The sequence below is a fragment of the Neofelis nebulosa genome, chromosome 9, assembly GCF_028018385.1.
Source record: "Neofelis nebulosa isolate mNeoNeb1 chromosome 9, mNeoNeb1.pri, whole genome shotgun sequence".
Classification (NCBI taxonomy): domain Eukaryota; kingdom Metazoa; phylum Chordata; class Mammalia; order Carnivora; family Felidae; genus Neofelis; species Neofelis nebulosa.
Window position 1 is genome coordinate 87,868 of NC_080790.1, and position 15,700 is coordinate 103,567.

General features: G+C 42.2%; 1 pseudogene; it reads left to right on the forward strand.

Annotated features, from left to right (window-relative positions):
* Positions 1-239: 239 nt before the first annotated feature.
* Positions 240-1,426, forward strand: LOC131486147 (syntenin-1-like; annotated as a pseudogene).
* Positions 1,427-15,700: the final 14,274 nt, after the last annotated feature.

Below are 15,700 nucleotides of genomic sequence, written 5' to 3' on the forward strand. Positions count from 1 at the left end.
TAAATGTAGTGAATTATTTTAAATTCTAAGAACTGAACATTTGGACTCACACAGTGTATACCTGTAATTAATGTCTTCAAGTTCTGGTTTTCTCGAATTACTTCCAGTAAGTTCGAAAGATTTTTTCAAAACCAACAATAGGTGTGGCTCTTCTCTCATCTGCTCATGGAAGTCTGCACCAGCTACTGGGAGGTGGTGGCAGAGAGCAGGTCCTTGGGGCCTAGAAAAGTCCTGCAAAAATGTCTCTGTAGCCATCTCTTGAAGACCTGAAAGTAGGCAAAGTAATTCGGGCTCAAGCTGCCTTTTCTGCAAATGCTGCCAAACCAGCAATTTCATCTGAAGCTTCTGCTCCCATCTCCAAGAGGGAAATCTCTTTACCGAGCGCAACTGGAGCTCTCTTGGTACGTGGGCCTGAGTTTTAATGAAGAAGAAATCCCTGCAAATAGAGCCTTGGTCCCTGGAGCATCAGATCAGGGGCAGCTGGTAGCAAGACCTTCCAGCAGGAATGTGGGGGCTCCCATAACTGGCAACGATGTTGGACTTTGTGGAGCATAAGTAAAGCATGGGTTTGGGGAAGTCATTTTGTGTAAGGACCAAGATGGAGAAATTAGGCTCAGGCTTAAATCAGTAATAATATCAGTAATAATGGTGTATTTGTTCAGCTGGTCCAGGCAAAATCTCCTGCCTGATTGGTTGGTCTGAGATTTGGAGACCACGTACTCCAGATCAGCTTGGAAAACTGTGCAGAGGCTGGAGCATGATGAAGCACAAGGCCTTTGAGAGAAGATTACTGACTGTCCAGGATGTTCCAGGACAGGCCCTCCGAACAGATTCCAGGACAGGCCCTCTGAACGGACAATCACCTTGTGTGAAGGTAGTACTGGACATGTTGGCTTTATCTTTAAAAATGGAAAGATGGAGCATCTGGGTGGCTCAGTCTGTTAAGCATCCGACTTTGGTTCGGGTCACTATCTCAGGGTTCGTGAGTTCGAGCTCCATGTCGAGCTCTGTGCTGACAGCTCAGAGCCTGGAACCTGCTTCGGATTCTGTATCTCCTTCTCTCTCGGCCCCCTCCCTTGCTCGTGCTCTGTCTCTCAAAAATAAATAAACATTTAAAAACTAATAAAAATAAAAATGGAAAGATAACACCCATAGTGAAAGATAGTTCGGCAGCCAGAATCGGTCTTCTCACAGAACACAGCATCTGTGAAGTTGGTGGGTACAATGTCATTGGGTTGAAGGACTCTCAAACTGCAAACATATGGTTTGCAAACTGCAAACATCTGAGACTATAGTTACTATTACAACCATGCCTACTTTTGTCTTTGAATATATTATTCAAATACAATATCCATTTTATATTATTAAATGGATGGCACCAAGCATTATGAAAAGCCTGATGGATCACACCATTCCTGAGGTTTAAAAATCATGGCACAGTCGAGGAGGGGTGCCTGGGTGGCTCAGTTGGTTAGTGTCCAACTTTGGCTCAGGTCTCATGGCTCATGGGTTTGAGCTCTGAGTCAGTCTCTGTGTGGACAGCTCAGAGCCTGGAGCCTACTTCAGATTCTCTGTCTGCCTCTCTGCCCCTCCCCCGCTCATGCGCACTCTCTCCCTCTCTCTCTCTCTCTCTCTCTCTCTCTCAAAATTAAATAAACTTAAAAAAAAATCATGGCACAATGGAAGCAAACAAAACGGTAGTGACTCTTTATCCTATTTTTTTTTCTTTTTGGTTTATGCCTATTCCATTTTAATTAAATATGTATAAAGTTTAAAAAAAATAACTTAGCTTTTCCTGATCCACTATTCTACTTTGAGCTACTTTGAGCTACTTTCCCGGCATGTGCTTCCATATTTCATACACACACACACACACACACACACACACACGTTCCTGGTATAATCTAGTCTAGGGTTCTATTGTTCTGTCATTCACATACTTTTGAAATTGCTAAAACTAACACAACCAAGAAAACTTCTCCTGAGTATTAACTAATGGTTTTCTTGCAAAGAAGCTACTTTATATGCATGTTTCTCCTACCATAAGAGTAGTCAACAGCAAAGTCCTCAAAGTATTTGAACACATTCTTAGCCGGTCTAACGACCTAATTGCTGTTAGACTGAAGGTAAGAACATGGTGTCTAAGGAATTGTTGGAGTGTCAGACAAGGATTTCCAAAAATCTGAAATCCCAATCTTCTGTTCACTATACCTTCCCTAAACTGTTTTGTTTATATGATAGTTTAGATGTGAATTGTCGTTGTTCACATAACCTTGGTAGAGCCTTACTGGGCAGCAAAAGTCTCCTCTTCTCGCCCATACTTTCCACTGGATGCCACCATCTTTAAAATTTGCTGCCGTGGAATTATTTCAAACCTGAGAGGTAATTTTAAGTCCTGAAGTATCTGGTACAAGTCAGGCTTCTGGGAACAATTTCTACTTATTTATAATACTGTAAAGGGGAAGAATATCTATTTCTACCTCAGATATCCTGATATTTTCTCTATTACTTACTTGTCCTATCAGGAATTCCAACATTTTAGGACTGAATCAGAACTCTGATATTGTTTAGTTGATGATTCCAAAATAAGCTAATCATTAATTACCAATGAGTTTATTTTTTAAAAAACAAATTCCAGATCTGGGTTTCTGATTCAGCATGTTCTTTGAAACTGACTGTCCAGGATGTTCCAGGACAGGCCCTCCGAACAGATTCCAGGACAGGCCCTCTGAACGGACAATCACCTTGTGTGAAGGTAGTGCTGGACATGTTGGCTTTATCTTTAAAAATGGAAAGATGGAGCATCTGGGTGGCTCAGTTGGTTAAGCATCCGACTTTGGTTCAAATAAGCACCCAGGTTTGAGAGTCACCAACACAGGACAATCCTGCCACTTAGAGTCAGGAAACTGAAATACCATGGTCACTCAGCTCTGAACCCTGCTGGGACAGACTGGGAGACACACGGCAAGGTCTGCTGCAATTTAGGACCAGCATCTCCCCCCATTGGCCAACAGACAGCCTGTGTCTACCCTGAAGGCTAGTGTCCAAGGCTGCAAACAATTTCAAATACAGGAGCGCCTAGGTGGCTCCATTGGTTAAGCATCTGACTGTTGATTTTGGCTCAGGTCATGATCTCACCCTTTGGGAGATCAAGCCCTGCATCAGACTCTGAGCTGACAGCACAGAGACTGCTTGGGACTCTCCTTCTCTCTCTGCCCCTCCCCCACTGGTGTGCACACACACGGTCTCTCTCCCTCTCTCCCTCAAAATAAAGAAATAAACTTAAACATTTTTCAAATATATTAACATTTTGCAGTGACAAAGTGGTAGAGTTGAATTAGCGCTCAGGTATCCCTGCCATGAATGCAGTGGTGAGTATTCACTATATGGAAGTGGACACTACTTTCCATGCAAAGTTCCGTTTGCTTGCTACCTGGTGACTAGAACAAATTTTGCTTGTGCTTATTGAATAGCTAATTAATGTGTTGGCAAAGCATTATCTCGCCTTTATCATTCCCAATAATTAAATTTGGTAATCCTGCTTGGTGTGTCTTGTAAACTGGAAGATTAGTGATAAGAGAAAAAAATCTAACAGCTGAGTGTAGTTTACTTGAGGAGAAATCACTTGGGCATTAGGAGCTATGACGTCTTATCACCAAGACAGAAAGCTGGCAGCTGAAGGTAAGATCATACAAGCTGGTTTACCCAGAGAGTCCCCATTTATATCTGTTGTCTTAAGTGTAATTATCCGTGTGGCCTCTTTCACTTTCTAAAGTCTCCTGGTTTAGACAACAAATTATTTGGTCACACTATTCCTAAAGTATTTTGTAGATTTCAAAATATTCAGCACCATTGAGAGGTCTGTGGGTAACAGACGTTCCAGCAGAAGCAAGGTGATCCAGGCCATGGCAGCTTCACCCCACTGGTGCAAGGATTCATTTGGTAACAGGACTGAACAAGCAGGGGCTTCTCTGGGTCTCTTGCTCCATGCAAATTCCTCTGGAGTCATGGGCTTGGGTTTTCTGAAGAAGACCATTTTCTGAAGTTTGGAGGACTGCTTTTCAGTAGAAAGTAAATGTAGTTCACTAGAGCTACATTCCTCACCTGGAATCCCCAAATAGTTCTTAATTTGGATTCTTCCAAGATAGTAGCCTTATAATTGGAGCTCACATGTACTAGTGCCTGCCTTAGGCTACTTGGTGAGTGTTCCATGTGCCTGGCCTCATTCACCCTGACAGTGATGTTTATGAGTTAGGTGCTCTTATGGTTCCCATCTCATAAGTGAGAATAGGAGGCTCAGAGAAGCAACTTGCCTTACATCACAGATCTGGTAAGTGATAAAGTCAGGATTTGGATGGGAAGGGTTGGAAAGAGAGAAAGAAAGAGAGGTAGAGTGGTGCGGGAAAAGAGATTGGAGGGAAATTTAATAGGTCACAGAAATTAGAGTTGAACAAGCAAGCAAGCTTCAGGAAGGCCAGCAATCGGGGCACAGATGAGAACCGAAACATTCATTCAATAACCAGGTATTTGGTTTTCACTACATTCCATGAGCTCCACTAAGTTCTCAGGCTCTGTCTGCTCAAGAAGGCACAGTCTCTGCAGTGGGGGACAGTCAACCAGGGAGGCAATCACAGCCTCATTCGGGGTGTGTTGTGGTGAAGGTTGGTTCCAAGAAAGGTACACATGTGAACCGAGGTAAGAGTGAGGAGGCAGTCATGGACAGTTTCCTAAGGGAACCCCCAGCTGAGGAGAAGGAGATAAAATAAGTAAAAGTTATCCAGTAGAAGACAGAAGAAAGCGCAGTCAAGGAAGTAGACCACCAGAGTCTAGAGCTGTCAACAGGGTGACCCCAGCAGGGAGCTGCAGGAGGGAAGATGTGCAGAATCAGGAGGTGGCCCAGGCAACGGTGGCTCAGACGGGGGACGTCCACTGCTCGCTCATGTCTGCGATGCCCACACCCAGGACGCCATTTGGCGTGGGACACAAGAAAAGTTTGAGAAATGAATGGAGGAATGAATAAATGGATGGTTGAATACATGATCAGAACTGGTGTTCGCATGTTGAGACATAAACCTCCAAAGGTGAAAAGCATATAAACAGGTTTTTAAAAAGTCTTGGAAAGCCAATCTGAAGAATCTACATGGTCAGCAGCCTGGGTGGGGGTGGGGGGAGGGATAAGGCTGTTTTGGTTTTTTTTTATTGTCCCTCCATACCTCTGCCAGTTTTATTAACCATAGAGAACCTCTGTTGGTTCTCTGTGTTTGCCTTTGCCAGGGCAGAGGTGGTTAACACAGGCTTTGCTGGCACGGCTGTGCCTCTCTTGTGTGGACCTAGGTAAGCGCCAGAGACCCTCTCGGCTCTCACTGGTGAAGTGAAAGATCGGGTTGTTTTTCAGACCGAATGAGGTGTGGGCTGAAAGCTGCTTAGCATAGGGCTTGCCACATAGTAGTACCTTTTGGTTGTAGCTAATGATGCACATCAGCTCTGCTTTCACACAGTTACCATTATTTCAGTGAATAAATTCAGAGAAAGACATTGGCCACATTCATTAATGCTTTCCAGGGCAAGTTGTTCTCTAACGGCACAGGTCTGGTGGCATTTGTTTGACACCTAGGCACTAGCCCTGAGCAATATTTTGTAACTATTGCCACTTTTGAAAAACAAACTTAAAAACAATTGCTGTGGGGAAAATACCTTGTTTTGCCTTTAGTTTCACAAGGTTGACTGTGGCCAGAAATCAGCAGGACTTACAGCCACCAGGGACACAGCCTGCCTGGGCCACCAAGACCAGGACACCTGGAGCATAGGTGGGTGAAGTGAGGTGCCTCAGAGAAGGCCATCCCAGCAGGTCAAAGCCTGAGCACTCATAGTACAAAGCAGTTTTACCACAGGCCAAGGAAGTGTCAAAACAGGTGTTTACTGCAGTAAGAAAGAAAAAGTCTGTGTGACGCTTCTTCGGAGAATAGGCAATTTTAGTATGAAATGAAATATCCTGTTTCAATGAGCCACAAAAACGTGCCTTTGTGAGCACACAGGCCCCTTCTGCCTCTGCCAGCGACATTTGTGATTGCAACGCATCGTGAGTAAGAAGCCCAGCCCTTATTTTGTTCTGAGCAGAAATCTATCATTTAGCAAGTGTCAACTCTCACAGTTCCCTTTGGAGAATGTCCGGGAACTTTCCATGCCATTTAGCACTGTGACAGAAACAGGACACCACGAGATTAGGCAATGAGCAGAGAGGAAGCATTCTGAAGAAAGATGGTCCAAACCAAGGTGAACTGTTAGGATCTAAGCCTCCTGCAGGATGGATGAAGGATTTCGTAGGAAATTTCCAGTGACTGAGAAGCATCGACGTCTGACAATTACTCTCAGCACAAGTGTCACTGAACGTTTACTGTGAGTCATTTCACTTCGTGCCCACAGTCACCTGTTGCTGCTTTCTGCTCTCTACTTCAAGGCCGTGTAACAGCGGTTAGAAGCATAGAGCATTCAGATTCTGCCCCTTTTATTTGCTCAAAACCTTGGAGCCTCAGTTTCTTCATCTGTAAGGTGGGGATAACAATACCCCCTACCTCAAAGAGCTGAAACAAAGATGAAGTGAAGAAACAGAAGTACAGCACTTGGAAAATGCCCACAAGCTGTTGAAAGTTACTGGACACCTGAAGCTGAGACCATACAGGACATGCCCAAAGTAGCACTGACAGGAAGTGGAAGAACCAGAATTTAAGCCCCAGGAGGTCCAACTCCAGAGAAGTCTCTCTCAACCACTCTACTGTCTTGTGAGAAAATGTCCAAAGATGAAATTAAATTACTTCAAGCCAATAACTGTTCACTGAGTGCATGGAATTCTAACCCCTGTGAGGTCAGGGACCACGTCTTACTTACATTCATATCCTGAGCCTATTGTAGAGTCAGGTGCGGGAGAGATGACAGACTATGGATCTTATAGGATGTAGACAGGAAAACAAGACACAATTCTGGAAGGAGTTTCGACTCCGGGCCGACTCACACAGCCTGTGCCCAAGTGTAACCAAGAGCCGGAAAATATCAAATGAGCACAGGTTGCTGTGACTTGCTGTGTGTAAAAGAGATTTCTTAACTGAAGGGAGACTGTGCCAGAGTCCCCAGAGATCGTCTCTTTCAGCAGAAAGTTAGAGTATTTACTTATCCTTCTCTTCTTTGCTCTTATATAAATAAGAGTCCTTCTAACTGAGTTTTGGTTAACATCATTAATGGCCTAGAACTTAGAGAATGAGAAGAGAGGCCTCTGCTAAAGAGTTGCGTGAAGGATTGTACATGGCTTGCAGACCAAGCTTTGTCTCTAAATAATTATAGGACTTTGGCAAATCCCTTGGCCTTCTGTTAAAGGAGAGAGTTGAAAGATTTTCCTCACAAGTCTTCCTACCTAAAATTTCTAGAATTATTTGACTGACGAGTATAAAGGATATCTATTTAAATGGCTAAGAGGACTTTGAGGGGTGCCTGGGTAGCTCAGTTGGTTAAGTGTCCAACTGTCCGTTTCAGCTCAGGTCATGATCTCACGGTTTCAGGAATTCAAGACCCCTTCGGGCTCTGCACTGACAGCATGGAGCCTGCTTGGGATTCTCTCTCTCTCTCTCTCTCTCTCTCCCTCTCTCTCTCTCCCTCTCTCTCTGCCCCTTCCCCACTCACACTGTCTCTGTCTCTCTCAAAATAAATAAATAAACTTAAATTAAAAAAAAAAATGGCTAAGAGGACTTCGAAAAGCATGCTTGACTCTGGACGTTGAAAGGTCAGAAATAGTGAGCTGGCAATTCTGAACTCCACAGCACCCTTCTGTGCTTTCCTGCAAACTTGTCTCTTCTAGGTGGTGTTGGATGAAAACAGTTTTGTTCTTTCCATGGCTCTGATTCCACAAGGCTCTTCTTCTAGATATGAGCTGGATACAATCAGAATTTGAGTATTATCTACATTACTCATTAGAGTTCTATTTCTAGTTCATCAAGTTCCTGTGTCTTCTGTTTTGCTAAAAATAAGTCCAACAGCAGGGGTTGTCTTTCTTAAAGACAAATATCTTTTTATATTCACTGCATAGCAAGGTTACTCAGTAACTACATCTAGTGGATTTCCTAAAACGTTGCTATTCCATTTTTGTCCATAGTAGACAGACTGAAGTACAAAAAGAAAACATATAAAATAGTGCAGTTTATGAATTCAGTGCTTCAAACTCTTACTGCACGAGAAATCCTTGACAGCTTCATTTATTTTGTGTTTGGGTGAGAGGGTTGTTTCCCACATTTAAAACATTCTTTTGCAACAGAAATTATTGAAAACTCTTGATATGATGTTGCCAGTGATATTTAAATTTCAAATGTGCCTGCAGAAGACGGTCACAGTCTTGACTCAGTGGAATTGTTAAATCTAGCTTCTGTTCACTTACTCCGCTCTAACAACAGCCCCCACTTGTTGAAAAACTAATACACATTTTGGGATGTGCTCTGTGCTGATACTTTTGTTGCCTCAAGGCAACCCCACAGCAGGGGTACAAGTTATCCCGTCCTGCACCAAGAACACTGGGGCCCTAATGATTTGGGCAAGCTTTCCCCCAGGCCAGGTAGCAGCTGCCAGGAGATGGTGTTAGGATGCCTTTCCAGATTGTCTGAGCATTTTCACTTCCCCATGCTACATTCTAGGGTCTAGGATTGCCTCTTGGGTCAGGAACACAAACAATATTTGACAAGTTGTTCTATGTAACACCTTGCGTAGTTTTGGAGCTGATAGATAAACATACCTGGAATGTGAAGTAAACAGTGGGTGGAAATGTGTAATTGTTCCCCCTGTGTTGGGAGTGCCTGACTCTGGTAAACCTCTCTCCCGCTGCAAGGACAAGAGAGCCACTAACCCTCTCAGGCTGCAGGTGTGTGCACAACCACAGCTCACTTCTCTGTGTTACTAGATTCTGTTGGGTGCTCAGGGGCTGAAGGCAGCTGTCCCTCTGCCCACAAAGCCTCCGGCTTCAGCCCTGGGATGTTTAACTTACACATGCCACAGGGGGCCACTTCTAATTGACATGTTCATAAGACAACACTCGTCATGCAGCTCCAGACCAGCTATGAACAGGTCTGCGGTCAGCCTGGTGCTTCCTTTTGAACCCAGCGTGATATTGCCAGATCCTGACCCCCTCGTAGCCCTGAAGGGAGATCTGAGCCCTTGGTCTGGCTCCTCTGACGTTCCTGGTCCCAGCGCTGACTTGACAGTGTTCAGTGGTGGGTCTTTTGTGAGAAACACAGGTAAAGAGAAGGACATAGTGCAGTAGTCGGTCTCCATGAGGCTTTAGGGGGGCTATGCACTCCTCGACATAAAGTCAGCACAAGGGCCAGAATTCCCAGCTGTTATGCAAGCCGCTAAATTAGCCACTGGTCTTACAGTGAAAACCTACAAGGATGGTTAATATGTTTGGGAACTGTCACGCCATGGGCAAAATTTGGAAGAATAGAGACTTTCTGATGTTGGTGGGAACTAAAATGCTACTTGGGAAATTACTGACTTATTAGAGTCATTGCAATTTCCCAAAGAGATTTGCATAATGCATGCTGGAGAGAAGACAAGAAGCTAAAGCAAGTGGATTTGCAGAACAAGCCGTAAAGGGCCCAAAAAGGTTTGAACTGGGGAAACTGAGGCCCTGTTACCTCTGCTCAGGCACTCTACATCAGCTTCAGCAACATGCAACCATCCCAGAGTTAGAAAGGTGGAAACTGAGAGGAGCGGCGGACACCAGAGGAAAACAGGGATTACCCGATGGGATTAGTCCTGCCTCCCAGCTGTTGAATGCTTCGTGGTTTTTTTCACACCAACAACCAACAAACTCATTCATACAAAAGAATATACTGGAAATCTTGGAATCTTACCACACTTGTAATAGGGTCAAAGTAATTCAGGAGGTAATCTCTTACTGTGCCTGATTTATAAATAATAACTTTACTATAAATGTGTATGTGTAGGGAAAACAGAATATGCATAAGGTTTGCTACTAGCCATGGTTTCAGGAATCCACTGTGTGTATTAGATAGGACCATTGTCCCTCAGATAAGGGGGATGACCGTATCATTCTAATTACCTAGAATCCAATAGCAGGAGTAATTTTGTTTCTATGGTAATTTAGGGGCTCTCTAAAGCCCTAAAGATACCTATAACTTACCATACCCCGTATCATCTCCAGGATCTGACAGTTGGAAAGATTAAATCATACACCCTAAAGAATTCTTTGATTAATGAATGTCAAGTCAATGACTTATGGTGGCCCAGGGTGTTGCTATTGGGTCTATAAAAATACACTCGCTCCTTCTATCAAGCTACTTTCCCTCTGAGTCAATGTTTGGAGATCTATGAATTCAGAATTTAACTATACTCCTTACCTGATACAAGGGAAGAGACTTGTGATCATATACTACAAGTCTGCTTGTTTCCATAACTCTCGAGGCCATCACTTGGCCAAATGCTGGGAAGTCTCCCCCCAGAGATGGCTGGGAGAGCCAGGTTACACACAGTGGCTCCAGTGACAGGCTGGATAAGATAAACCCTACTAGATGGTGCTGATAACTCACATGAACACCAAAGTGAAGGAGACACACAACTTGGCACAAGTGGCTATAATTCCCTTTAAGTATCTCCAGGTTAAATGTTCCAGACAGTAACCTCCAAGTCAGGTACTTATAATTAAGAATAATCCTTAAATGTTATAAATCTAAGCAGATATATAGAACATATCTAGTTATAAAAAAATTAATAAAAATGAGAATAATATTTATGAGTTTTTAAAAATTAGAAAGCAATACTGTCAACAGTTTAATGATGAACTGTCCACTGGTGCGATGCATCTGAAAACAAAGCAGCAACATAAATATGAACTATTAAAATGTTTATGTTCTTTGGGTTACTAAATCCACCTCACAATATCAATCCAAATTAAATGATCAGATTTGCTTACACATATTTATATGAAGATATATAGCAAAAAGAAAGTGAAGAAGCAAAGTTATTACAGGCTCCCCCCAAATAAAGAAGTGGCTTAAATAAACTATGTTCTTATTAAATGATATTTGATTTAGCCAATAAATATCGCTAATATTTTTGATGTATAGGAAGTGTTCATAACATAAGGTGAAGCAAAAAAGCATGAGACAAAATAGAATACAAAGTGTAGTCTGGAAGAAATCCTGCCAAATGCTGACGGTAATTACTTTTCAGATGGGGGTCCCTGTTCAAGGGGAATCCCTGCCCTGCCACATCTGGGAGGTCAAGAAGCAAAAGGGAAAATTCCTCCTTCCTCTGCTTTCCCTTCTATCCAGGCCCCTAACACATTGGATTATACCCACTGAAGAGAGCTTTCTGCTTTACTTAGTTCACAGATTTGAGTGCCAATCTCATCCGGAAACACCCTCACAGACACACCCAGGAATAATGTTAAACTGGGTGCCTCTTGGCCTCATCAAGTTAGCACGTAAAGTTAACCATCAGGGGTTATTAATTAGAGAAGCAGACATTACGTAAAAGCAGGTGCAGAAGGTAAATAATGGAAGTTCAACCTGTATCAGAAAAGTCGTAAAACTAACCCAATACCTGCTAAAACGTTCAGTGTTTTATTCCATGGACTGGGATTATTTCGGTGTTTATTCCGTGGACCAGGATTATTTCAGTTGGCCAAACTGAAGAAGAAGTAGGCTATGACAATTAAATAGCCACACAAAATACAACTTACAATCTAGCTAATTACTTTCTATTGGTTCTTACACAGGAGTGAACTTTTCATGGAGGCCAATATCCAGAAAGATCCCCAGAAGCAAGGTTATTGCTGCAATGGAGTCAAGGCCATGAGTCCCAGAGTAAGAACCAGACACAGAAAGACCACCTCCATGCAAACACAGAACTCCAAATCTAATGCTGGTCATGGTTGAAGAAGAAAAGTGCCACCCACCTTTTCCTTCTAGATCAATTTTTAGTTGACTTTTTTGTCTTGGAAACCTTTTTCTTTTGTGAATATGTAATGGTGAACTATTTGTTTTAATTCTCTTTAGCTGGTTTTCGTGAACTAATACTAATAAGGAGCACACTGAATTCTGGGGACAGACATGTAAATGACAACGCGTCCTTGCCCCACACAGTGCACATTACCTCGCACACACGGAAGGTCTGTCGATTAATTTGAGATGATCTTGGTCCTGCCATTTAAGTGTAAAAAAGCGCAAGATCATGGCTCCGTCTTACCCAGGTGAATTCTCACTCAAGTGTATTTTGGACCGAAGCCCACAAGATATACGTATGCCAGTCTGAATGCAGGTGAGCCTGCGGCCATGTGTGCCAGCTCCAGCACCACGTCTCTGGCCTCCGCATGCCAGCTCCAGCTCTTGCTGATGACAGGGATTTGGCATGCCATTTAAATCAGCGTCTCCAGTTCCCTCCATTCAGCACATGGAAAGTTCTCGCAGCCTCTGCACATGGTTGGCGCTTTGCTAATATCACACCTTGGTCAAGTCAGCACCTCAAAGCCCTGGGTTCGAAAGATGAGAATTGACGTGGAGAATATGGAGTTCAAGGTCAGGTTTTAGTCTAGTTTAAACTATCTAAACTGGGTTTAAACTCCAGCTCTTTTGCTCAATGCTAAATTACTTGGAATACTATAAGCCCACCTTCATCTGTAAAGGAAGAATAGCAAGTAAACGGGTTACAATGAGGACAAAATGAGATAATATCTGTAAGACACGAAGAACAGGTTAGCACATAGCATGTGTTATCTTAGCTGTGAAATCCAAGCTAAGGGTTACTCCTGAGTTGCTATATTGTGTAACTATTAACTATAAAGAGTATGAGAAGAAATAATTGCTTCTTGGCTACTGAACTTCAAATTTTTAAGTAGTAACATAGATATTACAGACTTAAATAGAAAACAAGAGTTTTTGTAAGCCCAGCCACAGCCTAAAAAAGCAGACATTTCAACAAATGGAACATCGCCATCAATCTTATTTCTGAATTTAATCTTCACAGGAATTCTAAATCAATAGCAGTGGGAGTAATCCTATACAGTGTACATTAGCTCTAAACCTCTCATGTCTGTTCTTTCTGAGAATAACTATATCCATCTCCAGAACTGTTCTCATCTTACAAAACGGAAACTCTGTCCCTGATAGGCAATAACTCACTATTCTTTCCCTCTGCCATCCCCTGGCAACCACTGTTCTACTTTTCTATCTCTATGAATCTAATCGTTCTAGGTACCTCACAGTGCAAAATCATACATATTTGTCTTCTTGTGACTGGCTTATTTCACTGAGGGTAACATCCTCAAAGTACATCCATGTTGGAGCAGGCATCAAATTTTGTCCTTTCGATGACTGAAGAATATTCCATCGTATGTATGTAGCATGTTTTGTTTATCCACGCATCTGCCGCTGGACACCTAGGCTGCTTCCCTATGTTAGCGATTTTAACGCTGCTGTGAACGTGGCCGCACAAACATCACTTTGAGACTCTGGTTTCAATTATTTTGGGTTTACACCCAGAAGTGGAATTGCTGGATCGAGTGCTAATTCCATATTTATTGTTTTTGAGGGGCCACCAAACGCAGCTGAGTGATTTTACATTTCCACCAACAGTGTACGATTTCTCCAGTTCCAATTTCTGCACATCGTCATCACTTGTTTCGTTTTCTGTTGGTGTTGTTGGTTTTAACTGTAGCCATCTTATGTGTGACGTGTTAGCTCACTGCAGCTCGGATTTGCATTTCCCTGATGATGAGTGATGTTGGCTACTGTTTAATGTGTCTGTTGACCATCTGCATATCTTCTATAAAGAAATATCTTTTCAAGTCATCTGACCATTTTTTTAATCAAGTTTTCTTATGTTGATGAGTTTTAGGAATTTTTAGAATATGTTCTAAATATCAATCCCTTATCGGATATATGATTCACAAATATATTCTTCCATTCCGTGGGTTGATTTTTTATTGTTGATAGTTTTATTGATGCACAATTTCCTTTTTCTTTTTCTTTTTTTCTTTGTGAGAGAGAGAGAGAGAGAGAGTGGGAGAGAGGGGCAGAGGGAAAGAGAGACAATCTTAATCAGGCTCCACACTCAACACAGAGCCCAATGCAGGGCTCAATTCCAGGACCCTGAGATCATGACCTGAGCCGAAATAAAAGAATTGGACAATCAAGGGACCAAGCCACCCAGGCACCCCTTAATATACAATTTCTTTTAATTTTCATAAAGTTCAATTTGGCTATTTTTCTTTTCTTGCCTATGCCTTTGGTGTCTAAGAAATCACAGCCAAATCCAATGTCATGAAGCTTTCACTCTATTTTTGCCTCAAGATTTTATACTTTAGGTCTTAAATTTGGGTCTTTGATCCACTTGAGTTAATTTGTGTAAATTGTGTTTCTTCACTAAATTCTAAACATTATTTTTCTGTGAATTAGGATATGACCAGTGTATACTTTATTATATTTTTAACTCCAAATATTCAACAAATAAAGATTATCTTGGGGCTAAATGAAGATTATAGTTCCGAACTCCTTTATCTGACTTTTCAAAGGGTACTTCACCCATCACAAACAATTCTTCCAAAGGAAAAGATCTTTTCCAGTCAAAATATTACATGTCCACAGTAAACCATCAAAGAGAACCACAGGGTTTATTATGATATATAGGAGTCCTTTGAACCACCTTTACATGCACGTTCCAACCCCCATTCGAGAGGCAACCACTTTCCTCATTTTTTTCTTTTAATTTTTTTTTTCACCGTTTTTTATTTTTATTTTTGGGACAGAGAGAGACAGAGCATGAACGGGGGAGGGGCAGAGAGAGAGGGAGACACAGAATCGGAAACAGGCTCCAGGCTCCGAGCCATCAGCCCAGAGCCTGACGCGGGGCTCGAACTCACAGACCGCGAGATCGTGACCTGGCTGAAGTCGGGCGCTTAACCGACTGCGCCACCCAGGCGCCCCATCCTCATTTTTACTATTATATTCTGGCTTTTTTCCCCCTACTTTTTAAATACTATGCTTGGAGTACTCCTTCTTGATTTATCATTATAAAATATTACCTATCGTCTTTTTGTTCTGGCAGAGAGATGTTCCTCTCTCCTGTTTTCTTTATGTCTTCTCAAGATTGTTAAGTTACCATTTTGTGGCACCAATAACATGTGTTTATATTACTATGACTATTAATTATACTTTTTTATTATACTACTCATTGACTGCTAAGCCAAATGTAATGTGATTACATTTACTTTCTCATAACACTGTTTTTCTTAAATACTTTCTTAATTTTCATTGCCTAACTTTTCTATTAAACTACAGTTTCTTTCACAAATGCTCCAACTGATCTATTTGCCCATCAAAATATTTCTCAATGTTCAAAACCAGTTCTTCAAGGTATATGTCTATTTCCTACCTTAAAAGCCTCCCAAATATAGCTGGCAAGTTCCAGCAACGACTTTGACTTTTTGCTCCCCAGGTGATGGTACCGAGAGCCTCCTCCCCCTCCTTCTGGCACTGGACACTTGTGTGCTGAATCTCGTCTTGCTTTTTTTGTGGCTCACTCCAACTGTCGCTGAAATAAAAAATTCAGTAGCGTTCTAAGAAAACCCTACATATTTAAAACTGGGTTTATTCTTACTTCTCACTTGACTAGAAATTTAGTATGATGTGGGTAATTAACCTAGGTT